General features: G+C 37.5%; 1 long non-coding RNA gene across 5 annotated transcripts in view; it reads right to left on the reverse strand.

Moving 5' to 3' along the window:
* The window catches only part of LOC106032688 (uncharacterized), a 442177-nt gene that overhangs the window by 321263 nt on the left and 104833 nt on the right, over positions 1-16081 (reverse strand). Inside the window, exon 1 of one of the 5 annotated variants that reach the window (XR_010832749.1) lies at positions 5532-6262. The exons of 1 other annotated variant lie outside the window; for it this stretch is intronic. This is a non-coding gene — a long non-coding RNA (uncharacterized lncRNA). Of the gene's footprint in view, positions 1-5531; positions 6263-16081 lie in introns of those variants that run through there. 3 more of the 5 variants (XR_010832752.1, XR_010832748.1, XR_010832751.1) reach the window with 3 other exon arrangements.

Raw genomic sequence — 16081 nt, forward strand, 5'->3', positions numbered from 1 at the left:
GAGAATATCACATATAAAAACCAGACGTACAAGGAGACGTTAAGGCATGTAAAACCACGGTAGGGTTTTAAATGTGATGAATGTCAGAGTCAAGACACTTTAGTTAAGTGTAAGGAGTTAAAAGGGCAAGAGAGATGCAGAATCCCCAGCTTCCACAGAGGGATGCCAAATCTGTTCAAAACCAGTGGGTCAAAAATCTGCATAACTTCTCCGTTTCCAGCATCAGACACAAAGGAATGGGCTTTACTATTATTCAGAAGTCTTTTTAAATCAACTAAACAACAAAATGAAGGTATATTTATCATCTCTCTGCAAATACATTTTTCTGGTCATCAACACCATTTTATTGATAAACACCCTTTCCAAAACACAATAACCACATGTAAAAGACCATGGGAATAAAGAATAGAATTACTTTCCCTCAGGTCTGTAACTTTTCTTAACAAAACTGTTCAATGGTATACAGGCAATGGAGGAAGAGAACAGTGGTGTTCGTCTGCATGTTCACCCATGTTCAATAGTGACAAAGATGAATGCACTTTGCATGAAGGTCAGCTGTAAATCTTAGAAGAAGACAGAATTAATTCTCATTCTACCTTGGAGAAGGAGAGGAGGAGAAGGACTTTTCCTTGCTTTTAATAGGATTGACTTGACCATTTTGCAGGCTCTCGTCCCACGGTTACAAGAAAATGCGTAAGAAATCAGAAAACAAAAAAAACAAAACAAAACAAAACAAAACAAAAAAACTCAGAACCGTTCACAACATCAAGAAGAACTAGGGAACCAAGAAAAAAGGGTTGTGTGAGATACTGGAAGAATTGAGATACACTATGCAAAACCATCACATGAAAAGGTAATTTTCTAGTAAATGCCCAGTTGATGCAAAATGACATTATTTCTCCTTTACCAAATTATCAAGGAATGAATATAGTCTCATGAAAAGGAAGATGGACAGTAAGTTATCTGTTCAAAATCTGAAGTTTTATTTCCTACCTCTTCAGACAGAGCTTCATCTCCGCAAAGGAATGGTGAATGGCCACCTCTAGCATACATTCTCATCACATGATTGCCACTTTCCTTTCTCCTCATTCTCTTTCCACTCATCATCCATATATTATTCATCTTTGTTTTCTCCTCTCTCTCTAATCATGCTTCTTTGCACTCGTACTATCTGTAGTTTCCTTTCTCTTTACGTTTTACTTATTTAATAGTTGTACATTTCACTGACTTTCCACCATATTTTTTCTGCCATAACAAGATATACTACCTACAGTGGAGAGCTGAAACAATTGAGATATTTCAACAAGCTAAGCTGGTTGAAATAAAAGTTACTTTCAAAAATAAACCAATCAAATTTTAACATATTGGTTTTGTTTAAAATTTCAGTATTATTATGACTTCACTGAACCTGGAGGTATTCAAGCAGCTGTTTTTACAAGTTGTTTATATGAACACAAAAACACGAGAAAATGTTTTGCATAGTTAGTTGGAAGTTTTTTCAAATTCCCTAAACCAGAAGATTGAATGCATAAAATAATTCCCTTTAAATATTTCCCTCTGTAGCAATCTCCCTGCTGCCAAATTCTCCCCCAGGTACAACCCCCCCATTTAGGGACTTGTTCCTACCTTATCTTAACTGCCCTGTACTCTTTACAGAACCCTAATATTACTCAGCTTCATGAGATCAAGGTACCTTCCCGGCACGCTTCGGTATGAAAAACCACAACTGCATCAAAGTGCACAGATTTATACCTGTTAGCACTAAAGCAAACATGAGTCTGACTTTCCTCCACATGGCAAGCGGGCAGTCCTGTGTATTTGATCAAAGAATCCTTTCTTTCACCTTGAAGTATATGCATGTTATAGGTATTCACCAAATAAAGCATGTGTATTTGCTTAAGCAATTTCTCTGAAGAAGTCAGGATTTACAGGGGTTAGTTTATCAGGTGCCTCAATTGTGTTTGCTTAAATAAGCTTCATGGTACCTGATCTGTACCGTTTGGTAAGTGCCTGAGAAATAAGTGCCTGGCTTTGGGGGCAGATTGAACATGCCCCAGACTGACTTTACCCACCTCACATCTGAACTATTTGGTCTGAGTTACTGTAGAGCAGAACTGATTCACTTGATACGAAATTAACAGCAAATAATGACGTCTTGTCACAGTTTCCAGACCACACAGAAATAACTACACTATTCAAACACATTGAATTTATCAGGAATAGTTGACAGTTCAGGGTTCCAGTAGGCTTGGATACTGTCTGGGACTGTTTGTCTGCAATTGTTACCACTATAACAGAAACAATTGCTCTAGCAAAATGTGACATATCAATTACAGTGTGGCATTTGATTAACAACTCTTTTATTTTCTTTCCTTCTTTACTGTTAAAAGTAATAGGTGGCACAGACTCTTAAGCACTTAAACTCTTCAAGATCCCATACAATTTTAAAAGTAATTGAAAAAATATCACCATGAATCAGTACTATAATGAGATAATATTTTCCAGATAAATCAATTACCTGGCAGTATTTCTAATACACAGTAATGTTTCAATGTCTGAATAAACTATGTAAACGGAAATCATTCACATACAGAAAGCTGAGGGAAGACATGTATAAAGCAGCCTACAGACAGTCAGATAAAGATAATTGTCATATTAAGTCATATAAAGTTCATAAAATCATGATGCTAATAGATGCATTTGTACCACCATCACCAAATCCAGATTATGAAACCCAGAGAAGCTCAAACTCAGATGAAACGTGAACTCAGTGCGAAAATATAATGTAAACTCAGACAGGTCATGAGTCTCAATCCTGGTATGATGAACAGATTCTGAAGTGCCACAGAGGTATAAAAGACATTATAATATAGACACGTCAGAGCTATACGCACTTAGCAGAGAAGAGCACTCTGGATTGCCTGGATTAGAAGGAAGTTTAGATTAGCCTTTATGTGAATAAGGTAATTAAGCTTTCTTAGTGCTTTAGAAGTAATCAGCTGCAGCAACAGAATTCTGACTTAAAGAAGTGACTTCCGTTTGACCATGCAACAATGTGCAAACCAGATTGTACTCAGGGGCACTGTAGATAGGTACTTCTCAGTGATACTGAAATTGTAAACACTCTGCATGTTTGCTGGAAAACTAACATATTTTGATCCCTTCCAACTGATTCATTAGCTCCTCAGGTCACTAAGGGTTAACACAAAAAATCTATACCCCTACCCTTATAATTTGTTTTGTGGAAATTTTCACAGGCCAATCCTACATGCCTATTTCGGAAAACCTCAAAAGCAACATGCTGTGTCTTCCTCACCACTACCATTGCTCTCAAATTATCCACATGTTCTTATTTATTACAAATTGGTATTTACTGGAAATATAAAGTCTACTCAAACTTCAAATTAAGTCAATTGCCTGGCTTCTATGTACAAGCAATAAAACTTCAAAATTAAATCTACAGATGAGCGAACATTCTTTCTTGTTATTCCATGAAAATGCATGTCATATGGATTCAACTTTATTTGAAACTTGCCATGTAATTAACATTTTGTTACTCAGTGAATAGTAACCCTACAGCCCTGGCCAAAGCATGATGAGATTTTTTAGGAGATGTTATGTATGCTTTGCATCACTGGAAATTCCCAAAGATTTCTTAAACATATGAGAGTATTTTCACTTTAAATTACAGTCTCATTTAAAATGAAAGGATGATAATACAAAACAAGGTGCATGTACCCTATAAATTCATTGTGATGTATCTTATGACTCTCTCTCTCTCTCTCTTTCAGAAACGCACGAGAAGTTCTCAGCCAGCTTCTTGGGAACTAGATGCCTCAAGAATGCATAACCTGTCACTGTACTCAGGCCCAACTATTGAAATAAATTAAACCTTCCTACTGCTATTCTCTACCAGCCCCATGCTGCTGTTCCTCCTCATTTCTCCTGACACGTTTTTGCCATTTCAGACAGGAAAAATCTAAAGGTAATCATTTCTTTTTGCTGAACTAAGTCCTGAATGTTTTGCATCTGGAATACGAGAAAAGGAACAACGAGAGGAGAAAAGGTGATAGCACAACTTCCCAAGAAGAAAGAAGTAGGCAAACTTTGGGAGCCTAATAAGGGAAGAGAAATAGAAATCAGATGTGGTAGTTTTTCAGGTACAGCACAGTGTTCCTGCCTACTTCTGCCACGTAGTGCTAGCCTTAACACTTCACTCAAAAGTTTAAATTCAGCATCTCTTTTTGCAAGAGACGAGCACAATATGTTTCGCTTTTATGATTTTTTTTAAGACAATCAACATATGATAAACATTTTTATAACTGTTTGATCCACTTTGACCCAGGATTAGTTATTTTCCCATGCAATAGGAGAATAAGGCCCACAATATAATAAGAATCCTAAAAAAAAGAGTGATATATAGAAGACCTTAAAACATTTGAATGTCATTGCAAGTATACATCTGTATTCCTGCACTAGGCAAGATTTAATTCTAAAATTCTTCATCAGTTACATACAGTATAGAAAGTTTAAAATATTAAACTGAAGGAGTATTAGTACATTCTGAGAACTCAAATCCAGCCTGAAAGACATGACAGATCTCTTCAAGTTCACTTAATTGTATCCATACTTATAAAGCATATAAAGCAAGTAACTGTGATACAAAAAGTGGTAAACACGACTCCCTGTCCTCTGAATTAAATTGCAGGGACCAAATCTGAGGGTATCATAGTTGGCAGCAACAAGGCAGAGAGAAAGTGTGTAGGCCTGGTTGTACTTCCGCTGCTAACGAAAAAATATCAGCAGTTTTAAATGTGTGAAAAGCACAATGTTTGTATTTTAGTACTGTACATACTACTACCCTACAACAATTTTAAAATAGTCTTTCATCTTTATTTACTCTGCATATTCATTGTCATCTGAAACTGTGTTTCTTAGTGTGTATATATAGTACACAGTGACCAATAGATTAACTTCCAGAGTGATCTACCCAGAGAGTGTTTGATTTCACGTTACAGGGTACTTCTGAGTGTTAATTCAATGACAACAAAAAGCAGTTTCGTCGTACTCAGTTCAAAGAATTTTGTAAAATAATTTAGAAAGCCTAACGCATCAGTAATATGCTGAGCCAGATTCAGGTTGAATCTGCATCATCATAACTTACACCTTTTCCTTTGGTTCCCTTTAAAGTCTCTTAGACCCATCTGCAATGCCTCTCAACATATCTAGTCTAAATACTAGTACTCTTTCTGTCAGTGATCTTCCGGCCAACTCAGCTAACAGAAGGATCTTTTAACAGCAACATGAAGTAACTGTTTAAGAGACTCTCTTTACTTTCCGTTAAAAAGTAAACTAACGGATGCCTGACAGAGAGGCCACTGTGGTTTAAAGCTGCTTGTAGTGAGCATTTGTGTTTACATTCTGTAAGCTATGATGAAGAAAACAAACTAAATCACAAAGTGGAACATATCTTAGGTATAATTTTTAAAGGCTAGCAGAGGCGTAAAATGTGCCATGCCACAACCACATACCTGAGCAATGCTTCCATGCAGACACTTTCCTTTTGCTCGTCCCCTTAGGAGTTATTTCGAGAGTGATATCTTGTGCATTACCATCATATGGCAAATAAAGACAACCTTCAGTGTTGCTGAAGGATTTAGATTCAAACTTAAGACACAGATGTTGCAGACAAGTCTTGGCGAGCTTCCTCATCATTTGCAATGCCTGCCGTTAGGCCTTTCTCCGCCTCAGAGAGCTCACCACAACTGGCACATCAGGCTCTGTGGCCTACCGCTCCCATTCCAGCATGCAGCAGGATTAATAACTCTTCCTGGATTCACCTGAGATTTAGTTAGCAGATTTAAAATACAGCATATTCAGGATGAAGTAATGCAGATTTCTGCTACAGGCTACATTAACCCTTTGCAGGCTGTTTTTAATTTTCTGAATGAATGTGTGGGGCTAGCTAGCACTGCATGATCATCATCATCATCTGTTACTTTTCAGGAAAAGTTTTTCTTTTTCATTAATCCTTCATGTTCAAGGTTCTTGTATACCTTATTCTTTTTCTGACACTTCCGGTGAAAAGCACTTAGCTGGCCTTGCAGTAATTTCTAACGTTGCTCTGCGTACCTAGTATGTGGTATGAGTTACCACTGACAGGACACGGGGGATAGGACAGGCCTGCCTGCTACAGGCCTGCCTGTTTTTTTTTTGTTGTTGTTTTGGTTTGGTTTTTGTTTGTTTGTTTTTTAAAAAGCTACAAATTAGGTTAAAACAAACATCAAACAAACAAAAACCACATACCTACTGTTTACTGAAAATCCTTTACAAGAATATACAAACAATAAAAATCTGGAATACCCAAAGATGAAAAAGAAAGCCATGTTAGCGCTGCCTCATAAGAAGAGATGAAGACAGATCTTTGGCAGTGGAGATCAACGCAGGACTACAGTGCTTTAAAAAAGTTAAAATCATGTAGATTAGAAACTACAGTGAGAAAAACATATCAAGTGATTGTCCTTTTGCCTTAAAAGAGCAGAAAAGATAGAAATGGGTCTCTTTCAGGGTTTAAAGAGAACAGTGTTTAAAAAAAATGTAGTTAGCATCCAGCACACTCTACAGTCACAGGGAAGAAGAAACCTCCACAAATGGTGCTCCATTTATTTATTTATTATTGTTGTTAATCCTCTCATCCACACGTATTTGTCACAGGATTATTATTTTTTTTCCCCTGTATGTAAATAGCTGAAAAAAGTGAGGCACCTGCTCCCTGGCTAGTAAACAGAATCAAATTCTGTCTTCTTTTCAAAAATGCTGAAGTAAACAGCCTAACTTAAGTATCTGGGACAGTAATTCATTCTTATAAATCCAATGTTAATCGTAACATGCAAATAATTAGTTTATTTTCTTAAGTGTATTTGTCAAATCGTCATAATATTACAATTAGTCACCTGCAAAGCTGTGAGGAAAAAATACAGAGAACTTCAGTAACTCTCGAAACCAAAATCAGGATTGTAGGCTTGTCTTCAGGAAAAAGTAGTGCCTCTAAGAAACTGGTCCTTGCTCTTCCAAGCCAGTAAGATAATTTCAGCTCACTAATGGGTGCATCATCTTAATTTGTTACTTTGTGTTCAAGCATCAGTAAAACTAGCTTTTCGATTTGACTCCAAGTGAGAAATTAGCTTTATGTACACTGCAACTGCAATATCTATGATTTTAAACATGCATCACGCCAATAACTGAGTAATAGCAAGGACAGAATGGCACACACAACCTCAGTCCCACGAGATAAAATAGGTAAACACCAACTAGAAGCCAAAGTTTCTCCTTTGCCTTTCAGTCATCTCTTATTTAGGCAATGGCAAAGGACTATAAAATAGGATTGTCCAACCAGAACAATAATTTATTATTTGTTTGTTAAATACAGATAAAAGCACCTGTAATCTTCATGGGACAACATGGAAAATGTCAAGCTCAAAACACAGCAGGACTGAATTAATCTTCCATTTTCATAACTTTGGTTTAATATGAAAGGAGAATAAGATGTCCATGTCTTCGAGAGATTATTTCTTTAAATTTCTGATCTTTTTCAAAACTTTTCTTTACATTTATTTTTTAAGTAAGTTTTTATTAGATTTCATTACTTGAACCAAATAGGAACTCTGCTACAAAAGGCCAGGTCCCACCTAGAATATGATCAGGAAGTGTCAGAGGTAGTGACAGAAATCTGGCGCTACACATCTATCAAAGATTAATGCTGGGGAAAAAAAATAAAATAAACAAAACACAGTGATGCTGTGGTCAAACTGGATCTCTACTGTCTTAGGCCCTTGAAACAGAGAATAGTTTCATTAGGCAGTAAAATTCCATTGGGAAGATTAAAAAAAAAAACAAACAAACAGTTCATTGCTATTTACCATCTGTTTTAAAATTTGCTCCAGTATTTTCTCTCTCATATTATTTTAAGTGATATGACCAAATATCGAATTGCTCACTGCTATAAAGGAAGGCTTCTATTCAAAGAACTACACATATAATCCACACTGGGATTGTCTGGGACTGAGAACATGAAGAAAGCATTGAGCTGAGATGCAAGATACTGGCCTGGTACTACCTTCTTTCTCCATAACATCCCTCCCTTTCCAGTTCCACTACCATTTTTATAACACTCACTGCTCTTTTCTACTGTCCCTTGTGAAAGTGAGCAGTGAGTGTGAAGACTCCAAAACTGGACAGAAAGGGAGGAAGGAGGAATTCTGCAGCAGAACAGCAGATGAGCAAGGGGAAGATCTGTGAACAGAAATTACCAGATGCAAAAAAGGAGGAAAAATACAGCTCCAGAGAGCAGTATGGAGGGAAACTTGCCCCAAAATTCCTTTTTCCTTCTGAGTTGATGGATCTGGCAGAGGCATCTACAAAACAAACTTCCTTTCTTCGACCTGCACGTGCCTGAAACTTGCAGTGCAGCTCAGTAGCAGCAACTTGAACATAAAACTCATGAGTTATGGAAATGAAAGATAACATTTTAACACTTAATTAAAGGTTTTGCCTCTCCTTTGTCATGGTGGTGGTAGGGGATGAAAAAGCATTCCTGCTTCTGGCTACCTTTACTCTTATTTTCCTAATGCTAACTAGAAAGTCATAAAATTCAAGAAATGCTTTGAAGTTGACCTCCTCCATCACATTGAACTTCAAATCCAAATGCCAGGGAGATGCTATAGAGTAAATCAGAGGTTTGGATTTTCTCATTCAAGTGAATACAAAAATAATAACATTGCTGGTTCTAAACAATAACCAAGGTGAAAATTTAAACAATACCTGGCAATACCTGACAGAAATGTAAAGCAGTTATAGGATCTCTGCACTGAGCAAAGAAAATAGAAAAAACAGATGTTACAGCAGACAGAATATCCCCATTTTAGGAAATGAGACACAGCAGGGATCACAACATTTAAATCAGTCACTACTGCTTTCCTAGTTATTTTGTTTAAATAACGAGTTCTGATATTTGCAATCCCCTTCCCCTTGCCTTGCTGCACACACAGCCATGTTAAATTTTTCTCTTCTTAATTAGTAGCTGTAAATGAATTTATAGAGGAAAGCTCTACCTGCAACAACCCAGTTGCTAACACCAGAGTCCTCAAGAGCATTCAGGAGCCCAGCTGAGACTTGCTTATTTATTTATTTTGCCAGCAGGAGCCTTACACCAGAAGTTCTCGTTATTCAAAAAGTTTTCTTTTCCTCAAGTGAAAAAGCACATGAAGGGCAAAGAGACTGGAGAGAAGTGCAGTCTGAGTGGATGACATGGAAGAAATGAGTGAGTAGAGACTAACCAAATGGTATGAATGTGCTTATTTCAGTGACTCTTTCTGAGTCAGTGTAGTATTCTCCTCCCTTCTGATACAGCATTAAAGCAGTTTCCTTATATTACTTTATTCTTTGTACACAGCGGGTACCTCCTGTAACAAGTTTAGTAAAATATGACCTCTGAGTAACTATATCAATTTATTTAATGTCTGCTAATAGAGATGTATCATCTTACAGTGGTAGTTATACAGCTATTATCAGTACACAGAAGCTGGAAACAAGCAGTAGACTCTGATGGAAAAGGGAAAAAAAAAACTGCAGAAGAAAAAAAAAATTTGCAGAAAAAGAGCCCACTTTTTTTTTTTTTTTTTACCCCTTCTGATTAACCTAAGAAAAGCCAATTAGGTACAAGAAAAATAAATGAACTTACCATAACACCTATGTACAAAAGAAACATTTACTTCTCTCAACGAAAAAATGAGACCAATTAGATTTTCACAAATAGATTTGAATTTCAACCCCTTTAAAAACAGCCAAGTGTATGTGTTGGAGGCTCTTGGGATATATGAGAACTTTACAACAAAATCTTTCTTGACATGTAATTAAACTAATTGAAATGAATTAAGGGTTTAAAATCTTAATAAAATAAAATAAATTCAAAACAAAACTTATTTTTTGTGTTCCATTCTTTTTTTTCCTATCATCATCTGAAGACTTTTCTCTTGTAAGCATCTGGGAGCCATCATGTCAAGCTCCGGATATTAAATGTACATGAAGTTCTCTGCAGGCCTAATGAGTTACAATGGAGGTCACATTCTCTACCACCCAAATGCAATTTAAACAATTTCTTGCAAGACGAATTGTGACACACCTGTGTATAAACACTTCTAACAGTAAAAATTACCATAATTTCTGCAATTTCTCTTCTCTTCTACAACAGAAAGAACCAGAAGGGTAATGTGCTGAGGTTTCCCTTATCATGGCCATTATTGGCCATGACATTTTCATATTTACTATTCTGATTAAATTTTTCTCACCGAGTTTCATATAACTAGTAAAAACATATGATGCGATATGTGAAATATGTTCTGAGAGCTTGGAAAGAATCCAAATTGCTTCCAAGTTGCATTCTTAAGACCTGAGATAACAATAGATTTCACAAAATCAACTATAAACAGCACACTGCTTTTAAACTAACCTTCCTCTACTACAACAGTGAAATTAGGATCATTCGTCAAATTTCAGAGAAAAGAAGAAAACATTCAAATATTGTTAGGGGAAATAAAACATTTCACATATGGATAAATGCTAGCTTGCTAGCATGGCAGGAAGACAAGCTGAACAGGATCATTTCTGCCAAAACCATTAGCAAATTGCCTTACAGTGATTGGCTTGGCTGCAAGTCTTAGGTTTTATGGCTTGGGTGGTTTTTGTGTGTGTTTTTATTTTATTTTTTTTTTCTTCCCTCCTCTGTTGTCTGCTGTGTTTTGATTTGGGGTTTCTCTGAGAGGAGAACAGAGATATTAGACAGGGGGAGGAACAGGGAGTTGCATTAATCCACACATAGCTTGTATGTTAAGTCATTTCTTCTGGATATTTTGCTACTTAAGTACATCTGGCTTTATTTAATGTCAGTATTTTAACTGAATTACGTTTTTGTTGCAGTAATCTACAATACTCTAATGAAAAGCTTGAAGGAAGCAGAGGCTAAACACATTTCATCCATTTCTGCCTGCTCCATACAGCTGCCACAGTCACTGATTGTATAAACATATTATTGCCCCTTGCCACCTTCCTGGAAACTGGGAAGCCAGAAACATATATTAACCTGCGTGCACGTGCATACACACACACATATTTTCACAACACCTCGCTCTCTGTTTTTCAGTAACCCCCTATTTTTTGCCGCTGAAGAATGTTTTTGCATTCTCCGCTCCATGACATCATTTGCTATTATGTATATCCCCTGCTGGAAAGCAGCCAGCACAGATTGTTCTGAACCCCCTTTCACCATCTCGCGACCAACTCACAGTTTCAATCCCTTCCTTGAAACGCTTAATCCTTCTGCTATTGTGAACTGAACATTAGGGAGGACTAGAAGCCATGACAACAGCTTGCTTCCTGAAGTCTGTGCTCCGGGCCGCTCCAGAGACGTCCCCATTGCCCAGGCCCAACAGTTCAATGTGCTCAATAAGTCAGCTTCGCATCTCTCTGGGGCACTGGCTTTAATGTCATTCATTTAGCAAGGAAATCACAAAGTATCTGAAATTTGGGTTTCACCTCAGCTAAATGCATGAAATGTTCAGAAGTTTCTTTGAAGTTTGTCAAAGCTTCTAAAAGATTTGTCCGTTTTTCCAGTTTAGGCAAGAGAAATGGATGCTCCTGGCGTTTTTAAATCCTAAGATATGAATATAATGCACAAGTGTCTGTTTAGCAGCATTTCAATTCTTCTATTTTGTCAATCCGCAGACAGTTCAAATTCCAGTCAGATTTAAACAAAATGCAGGTAAACAAGAGCTTAAAAGCAAACCTGAAAAAATGACAAAAGCTTCAAAGTATGTAGCGTAACTAACAGCAGGTGCCAACTTCTGTTGAAACCCGTTGTATTCTGACAGTAATACACCATACCACAAGTTAACAGACAACAGGAGATTTCTGAATACACAACAAAAATTCAGCTGCAGAATTTACCAACACATGGATTCACCAAGTTGCTTGGTCTTTGTGAAACGATCACCTAAGTACAAAATCCAGAGTAGTGACAGGGGGTGAAAAGATGCCAGAATACATGCATCATCATGAACAGAGTAGATTTATTTCTTATAAAAGCAGCTTTTGTTAAACCCACTGAATATTTAGGCTGGTAGTTGTTTGACTTCCCTTTATTTTCCCACTGGCTAAAGTAAAGTATTAAATTGACAAGAGGTTCTTTTCTTGAGAACTTTCATTTTTTTCAGACCAGTTTAACTCAGAATGTGGGCTTTCATTTAGAAACCTGTGGGCAACAACTAGAAGATCATGCTCCTAAACATGGTATTTGAGCTACAGAGTTAACGAGCCAACATATAGAGCCCCTATGACTCAAACTAAACATTCCCTTTGAAAGCCATGAAAAACTAAACACTTGCGGCAGCAGAGACGGGAGAATGACTTTGTATCCCAGGACGAGTGACTTGCCATTTAAAAACAAACACAAGTGGGAAGGCAGTTCACTTTTTCAGGACCTGACTGCTGGCAGCATGAGCGTTAGGCGTGCACGGTCTGTTCTGCAAACTCCACAGCCTGATTGAATTTTTTGTTCTCTCTGCGTGAGCAGCACTGAAACGAACACACCGGAAACATAAGGTACAGGGAGTTGGTCAGGGAGAGAGTAAAATCAGGGTATGTAAACATGAAATCTTTGTGAACTAATGAGATCAGTGCAAACAGCAATAGCACACTGTGTTACAAGAAGCTTGTAACCCACTTTCTACATTCAGGCTGCCCTTATGACAACCCTGGCCTCCTCCACCTCATTGGGACTTCTGGCTCCTAAGCAGGAGGAGTAGATGAAATACTTTGGTTACTAAAAACTTCTCCGTAAATCCCATAAGCACAATTATAAAAAGTTCTCTGTCATACGATTGCAAGAGCATACTGCAAATTACTCAATGCTTAGCAAACAAATATTATGACTTATTTTGGATGCGTGCGTGCAAAAAAAGCTGATGTTTCTTCACTTTCCTGCTCCTTTTCACCAAACTCAGAGGCATGTGATCAGGGTTTTGGTTGATATCCCAGATCACATGAAAATTTCTGTTCATCCAAGTTGCCTCCTATGGAAGGCCACTGATGGGAAAGCAAGCCAGTATTTCATCTCCTTCTCTATTGTGACAGCCCACAAAGATTTCATAGAATACTTCACAAAGGCCAGAAGACTGGAAAAAACTTGCTAAAATTCAGCCTGACTATGGAAGGAATAGCATATCCCGCAGCAAAAAGTCATTTTTCTCATGAAAACAAAACAAAACCAAATAATACAAAACAAAATGGTACTTTTTCATACAAAGTTCACTTAACTATAAACTTGACTTGTGCCATTTTCCTAGGGTTGCCCACCCAGAAGTAGCAAGATAGGCAACCCTAGCGTTTTACTTACTGTAAAACTGAGTAAATTTTTTTCTGTATATCTTGTCAGTGGGCCATATGACACAATGAAGTAATTGGTACAGCCTGTGAGACTAACAGCAGCCAGCTAAGGGCTTCTGTTTTCCTTCCCTGAGTAAGGGACATGGCTGAGCACATCTCACCCTTCATGTCAACTTCTGTGGGCGTGACCAGGGCACAGAAATGAAAGGTGCAATGACACGTACCGCTTCCAGTTAAGAGTGATTTTGTTTTCCTGAGAACAGGTACATCTACAGAGGTATAGCCAGGTAAGATTTCCATTCTCTACGGGGAAACTTAGGTTTACTTAAATCCATTCCATGTGCTTAATTATTGAAAGAAAAATATTTTCAAAATTGCACATGTGATATGCAATCATGCTTGCTCATGGAAAACTATTTCCATTCAACGTCTTCTGCTAATTTTGAAGTTTAAACTAAATAAATCTCCATATACCATATACCAATACACTCACTTTTGCTCTTAAAACAAACTAACAAAAAAACCCTACACAGTCAGGTGTATCTACCTGTCAGAGTTTAACTAGAATACATTAATTAACTTTAAAACATAGCTGATGATTTACTGCCCATCCTCTCAGTTCTGGATGAAGTCATTTCTGCACAGAATGATCTGTGCCTGCATTTCTGTCCTGTTTTTTTTTTTATTATTCCTAAAACATGTGGCTAAGTTGTCACATTTAAGCGACCTGAACTTATTTACATGCACACATCACAGAAGAGGGTGTTTATAATAGCTCAATACAGGCAGCCCCATGAAGCAAGCCAAGCATTCCTGCTGATCTTACATATAATCAATGAGCCTGCAGTGCATTCACTGATGAATTGGACAATGAGACTGAGGGTCTGACTCATATTCAATCAACTCCATTTCCAGCAGACTGTCAGGGATGATGGCAGATCTGTTTTGCACTGCTGTACACATCAGCCCATTTGGGAGAGTGTATTTTTTTATTTATATACACATAGGTGTGTGTGTATAAATATGTCTCCCTATATAAATAAAGGTGTGTGCATATATACGAAAATACTTTTTTTTTTTTTTTTAAAGGGGTTTTCCAGGGGTACATTTTAATGCAGATCCTTGTATCCTTGTTTGCCTTTTCTTAGCAACTGCAGCAATGACAGTACTGGCTATCCAGCTTCTTTTCCTAACAAAAGAATTAAAGTACAGAGAAGCATATTCACAAAGCTGTGGTCATTCAGACTGAAGATAAAACATTACAACGTGGTGGTAGATGCTCAGCTAAAGAGATCTGTCTCAGGGGCAGAGCTCTAAATGGTCTATTAGATAGGATGAGATAGTAAATCTAATTTGCCAAAATGCAGACATGCTCCTCAAGGTTTCATGCTGTCAATATTCTGTGCTAGCTTGCAGTCCTGATTGAGTTCACATAGTAATGAGCATGAAAACTTGGAAAGGATTTGGCTACTCAGTAGCTGCCTGCCCTTTGTCTCATTTGTGAATTAGTACTTGAGAACATGCTACAAGCACTGTATGAATAAATGGCCCTTCAGGTGACAGAGCTGCAGGCTACAGTTACTGACCACACTGATGGCAAAGCGCAGGAACTGTTCCAAGAAATACATGTTTTCTCTATTCGTTGTGCTGTGCTTAAAATAAATAAATAAATAAATAAATAAATAAGGATGAGGGCAATCAAATGTAAGCCACCTTTTGTCTTTCTAAATTTCCAAGTAAGGTTTCATTTGGAACATGGACAGTGCCTTGGGAGCAGGTGGGCTGCATTGTAAGAAATGAGTATTCAGAGAAGTAATGCTGAGGTTTTCATTGCTTAAAATTAAACCTTCATCAAAGCCAGGCCTCTGATCTTCCTTCAGTTCTGATTATCGGGCTACTGTATGCTCATTTTGCACTGTTGTAAGGCAGCACCCACCTCAATGGAACAATTGGAGAAATATTTAGGATATTTAGAAATATTTAGAATATTTAGTCACTTATAGCAGAACAGAAATAAAACCATAATTGGATAAATAAACATAGAGAGTACACAGAATACAGGAACAAGATACGCTAAACCCACTAGCATTACCTCTTGTTTCTGAAGGAATCCTAAAGGAAATTTGCTACCATCCCTTCGGGGAATGTGTGTAGTTTCCTGGGACAAGGTAAGCCAGATTAACAGGACACCAATGCCAGAAGTGGAAGAAAAACTCTCCCAGGCACATATTCTCAGTGCTTCTATTCTACCTGCTCTGATGCACATGAGATTCATCTACAGATTTATATAATTTACTAATCTGGCAGTTAGCTAGCCGGAGGGAAAAAAAAGAAAAAAAAAAAGTAGGTACCAAAGCTGATGGAGGAGCACAGCCAGGAAGTACACAGCCATAAACTCATAGTAACTCAGGTGTTGTTATAGCCTGCTGCCCATAAACCTGCTTCAACCTATTCCCTGACACATCTCTGGAGAAAGAGTGAGAATCTGGACAATATGAATGTAGCCTGCTACTTGTCAGAAGAGGATTTATTTTATTTATTATTTGGCCAAGATACAAGTGATGGACGTGGTCCTAAGTGAGTGATTTCTCTCTTGTCCCACAGGGAATATGGTGCCAGAGAAAAATCCCTTTAGACAACAAGA

This window comes from Anser cygnoides, chromosome 7 (genome assembly GCF_040182565.1).
Source record: "Anser cygnoides isolate HZ-2024a breed goose chromosome 7, Taihu_goose_T2T_genome, whole genome shotgun sequence".
NCBI classification, from domain to species: domain Eukaryota; kingdom Metazoa; phylum Chordata; class Aves; order Anseriformes; family Anatidae; genus Anser; species Anser cygnoides.